Here is a 4,991-nt window from a genome sequence, read left to right as displayed (position 1 = left end):
TCTCTAGAGACATTTGCCAGTGTCTTGTGCAAGTTCCCTTTTAATGCAAAATTGGGAAATAATATCCACAAAGGATATGGTGAGCTTGTATAACCATGATAAATTATATTATGATTACTGCAGATAAATTCTTAGATGATAGTCAAGTAGTTTGGGAAAGTAAGTAATAATTTTACTGCTTAAATGCTTGATTAATACAGTATGCAGTTGTTATTTAGGTTTATCTATCTTATTATTAACACTGTAACACACCTCTTGATAAATAACTACAAGTCTCAGGTGTCACATTGTTTAGATAGGTATAGGAGTACTCTGGGGGAAGTGCTTTTACAGTTTCATATAGCAATGTAGAGTCCATAATATAATGGACTCTTGATAGAACAGAATGGAGCTTTCTAATTACAACCATAGATAATAGAGTAAATGAAAGGGATTGGAAACAGGACATATCAACAGGAAATGCTGGTTGGGTTTAGTGTTGTTCTAGTATGGAATTGTATTTTAGTTCTAGTTCTAGTTTTTTGACTAAAAATACTATTATTTTAGTTCTAGTTATAGTTCTTTAAACTAAAATTTCTAGTATTAGTTTAGAACTAAAGCCTCCAATACTTACGTTCCAGTTAAGTCATGCTAAAATTGGAGTAATTTAAATACTATTAGTAGCTCTTAACTAAAATCTTTTTTGTTATATTGCTGAGTTATGTTTCAAATGTACATGTACATGAAATGCAATATACACAAAGTAATAAGTTTTACTGCTGCCAATAAAATGATCGAAATGTCACAGGTACAGTTTATATAAAAATGTAACAGCTAGGCGCTAGGCTTTGCCTAAAACATGTTCACCTGTTTATTGTAGTAGTTTGTAACCAATATTTTAAATTCTAGTATTAGTTCTAGTTCTAAGGAGGTTCAATAATTGTAGTTCCAGTATTAGTTCTAGTATTTCAGGATTAATAATTTTAGTTCTAGTATAGAGTTCTAGTTCTTCAAATAAATAATTTTAGTTCTAGTATTAGTTCTAGTACTTCAAATAAATAATTTTAGTTCTAGTATAGAGTTCTAGTTCTTCAAATAAATAATTTTAGTTCTAGTATTAGTTCTAGTTCTTCAAATAAATAATTTTAGTTCTAGTATTAGTTCTAGTATTTCAGCTACAAAAAAATTAGTTCTAGTTCTAGTTCTAGTTTTTAGAACTAGAACTAAGCAGAACAATAATTATTTAGTTCTAGTATAGAAGAACTAGAACAACACTAGTTGGGTTACCACATGACAACCATTATGTCCTCCATTCATGAAGCTGTCCTGCATAAATTTCAAAGGAAAATTGTGTCACTTAAGGATAACGCTTGCTTATGATCTATTAGCACATAGAGAATTTTTAGAGCTACCTGCAGCAACTGAGGTTTTTGTTTCTGTAAAACCATTTTGCAACTAGTTATAGGTACAACAAAATCAGCTTTTTTGGTACACTTTAGCTCTTGTAACAAATTCATGCTTCATAGATTCTATCTCTAACCTGTATAATTACATTGGAAAGTGTAAGGTCTTTCATATGATTATAATGTTAGCATATTTTGAGAAAAAGGAAGAATAATGAAATTAATGGCATTTTAAGAGGAAAAATGGGCTGTATCATTAAAAATATATCATTTTCTCGACAATAGATACATGTAATAGTAGTGTTGAGAGGAAACATTAGGCTTCTTGATGCAACAGTTTCACTTAAATGAGAACATTAACAGTCCTTCACCAGATATTGCTCCTGAAGAAGAAAAAGTAGCGTGAGCTGTGAGAATAGTGACAAAATCCCAACCCACCTCTGTTTGCTTAGTAACAATACAAATAAATGAAGGTTGGGTTATGCCCATGCACCCATATTCAATCCCTTCATTTACTCTATTACCATATAGTAGGAAATTTTCATGGCTCAAAATTTTTGTAGATCTGTCTAAAAAGCAATTTCATGGCTTTAATTTTTGTGGTTTTCTACTTTTTGGCCATCTTGAACTGTATTAAATTGATTTTTGTGGATTTAATTTTGTGAATTTTAAAAAACCACAAAATCCACAAAAATTTCCCGCTATACGGTATCTATGTTACAATGCACCTCCAAAAATAATTAGACTTTATATGACTTTCATGATTTTTTATGCTAGGTGATACTGAAACTGCATCATCAGCTCCAGTTTCATTTTCTGACGGGACATCTAATACACAAGGTATTATGCATGAATGATTACTACTGTTATATTATTTTTTGGCAGAAGTTCTCATTCCTGTTCCACGAAGCCTGAGTCCTCAGTTTAGCTCGGTGCGTGCGTCATTTACTAAAATGTTTTTAAAGGTACAGCGCGCCGTGACAAAAAAAGATCCATTGATCGATGAATTGAAGATGTTTCTAGAAAATTATGATTCTCAACTTGAATCTCAGCTAAATGAGGTTGATACACTGCGTCCCATACTTCGCTTAATAAGGAAGAATTGTAGTCTCATTGATGTTGAAATTCTTGAAGCTGTAGTCGATTACTTTGAGATCAATGAAGCTCAAGAATTCATTAAAGATTACAAGGAAATGGTAAAGGAGTCTTGTAAATCTTTTTCAATTGAATTGTGCTGTGGTGAAGGATTTGAAGCTATGAAAGCTGCTCCTCCTCTGAAATGTGAAACAGCTATTTTTGTTTTTGACTGGGAGCCAAAGGAACATGTGCTGAAAGATATTATGGATATACTATCAAAAGTGACTGGTAAACTAGTGAAAATAAAGTATATCGACAAGGGGAACTCAATCACCGTCACATGTTCCTTTTTTTACTCTCTTGCTGGAGTTGTTATTATGAAAGCAATTGAAAGCCTTGAAGTACTAATTCAGAATGGTTTAATGAAGCTTGCTGTTGGATACTGTACAGTATGGGAGGTACAAAAGGTATATACATGGTGTAATTTTTGTATCATGTCATGGATGTCATTACAATTCATAGCTACAACAACAAGAAAAGAATATCACAGGAAGACAAAATGCCAAGGTTTGACAAATGCTTTGTATACTATGCAATCATTATCTTAAATGTAGGTCAAATCAATGGCAATGCATGTAGAGCCAGTGGATAAGAAAACTGGTAAAGTGCAGCCATATACAGGTATAATAAAAATATTGCTATGTTACAATATATTTATTTAGTCATAATTTTAACATTAAATACTTCATGAAAAATAATTAGAATTTGCAATTAAATATAAATTCTATTCCAGTGCTAGTACATGACACAGAAGTTTCAACAAAAAGTATAATGCTTAAAAAGAAACAAAAAACAAATAATTATTTCCTTAAGAAGTTACAAGGTAAAATATTTTAATGTTACTTAGTTAATCTGAATGGAATGAATATAGGAATGAAAGATGATTGTTGTGTCTTGTCATTGAAATCAGGTAATTATGCATGATTAAGTCATAACATTATAAGAATATCTTTATGCATGTAGATATTGTAAGAAAAATGTGTATGGAGCAAAGAGAATTATTAATGAAGATTGATGATTTGGATTTTTATTATGCACAAATTATTCAAAGTTCAATTAAAGTTACTGAAAATGAAATAATAAGTAAATACATTAATCATTGTAGTTATAATATACCTTAGGCACCATACATTTTGTGGGTATAAAATTTTGCAATTTGGCTGCATTTTTATAGTTGTGAATAAAAATGTTGTGATTTTAATGTAATTACCACACCTACTATACAATCAGCATGCTATTTTGCAGATTTGTTCAAAACACAAAAATCATAAAATCTAATTCCCACAAAATATATGGCGTATACGGTACCTTTTTATTTTTAGAATTAGAAAACAGAAGAACACTTATGATGGCAAAAACAAAAAGAGTATCAAAAGAAGCTATGTTGTTACAGGGTATGTGATATGTGTCTTTGAAGTTTATACACTGGCACACATGTGAAGCACTTCAATAATGGGCATTGTTAGTACAGTTAAAATCATTAACTGCCTGGCATTGAATTTAGTGTTTTTATTTTTGAAAGATTTTTGAGCACAGTTCTAATTAGATAAAGTAGGTAATATAGGTATAAACCAACCAACGGTTTATTTTTTATTGTGAGTAGACTTGGGGTCAATTACAATTGTATTTGTAATTAGAAGCTTAATTACAACGACATTGTAATTGTAATGGATGCTTAAGCCTAATCTGAATGCATGCAATAGGAATTTTTATCAAAATAGAGTTGTCATAGTACTATGTACGTACTGACTACCAAATCAGGCAAAAAGCATTCAATCTATCTCAATAGCTACATTACATTACATGATCATACATACATGTACCGTGCAGTAACAAATACATATCTATGTTTTGATGTTGTGTATCTAGTTAAATGAAGATTAGATTTTTTAATAAATTTTGAAAGTTGCTCAAAAATCTGATCTGAGACCATGTACATGAATTTGAGCCATATTCTGTCAAAAACGGCTAGAAAAGAACTCTCCATTTTAGAATTTTTCCTGATATGTAGATGTTACACAATCTTTGGCCAGAGTTTGTCAAAAGCGGCCAGGAAAATTTTTGTGTTTTGATGTCGCTAATCCAGATAAAAATTGATTTTTTTAATTTTAAAATTATTATGAAAAAGCCATGCACTATAGTGTATTGCTGTTTACTTTGTGAGAAACCCTGTTGGCAATAATTTTGTTAATATTTCTATGACAGCTGAACTGTGGTTTTTTAAAGCAAGCCTTGTTTCTGTTTTATGCAAAAAAACATATCAAAATTGTAATTGAGGTTTTGTAATTGACCCCAGGTTTTATTGTAAGTCCATTTCAATCCAAATAATTAGCAATTAATAACAACATATCTAAATAGTAAAAATTGTAATTTTAACATAAACTTTTTAGTGTAAAAATGTGATAATTACCTTGCCTCAATTTCAGTAAGAGTATTAATTAATAATATTTTTTATTTGAAAATTAATAAGTG

General features: G+C 30.3%; 1 long non-coding RNA gene across 1 annotated transcript; it reads left to right on the top strand.

Moving 5' to 3' along the window:
- Window positions 1–3,239: 3,239 nt before the first annotated feature.
- LOC109580342 (uncharacterized) lies at window positions 3,240–3,550 on the top strand. The gene is made up of 3 exons (XR_002184193.1): window positions 3,240–3,342; window positions 3,391–3,429; window positions 3,483–3,550. It is a non-coding gene; the product is annotated as an uncharacterized LOC109580342 (long non-coding RNA).
- The last annotated feature ends 1,441 nt before the right edge of the window (window positions 3,551–4,991 follow it).

The sequence above is a fragment of the Amphimedon queenslandica genome, unplaced genomic scaffold (genome assembly GCF_000090795.2).
Source record: "Amphimedon queenslandica unplaced genomic scaffold, v1.1 AMPQUscaffold_13496, whole genome shotgun sequence".
Taxonomy (NCBI): Eukaryota; Metazoa; Porifera; class Demospongiae; order Haplosclerida; family Niphatidae; genus Amphimedon; species Amphimedon queenslandica.
This window is presented reverse-complemented; position numbering and strand designations above follow the sequence as displayed.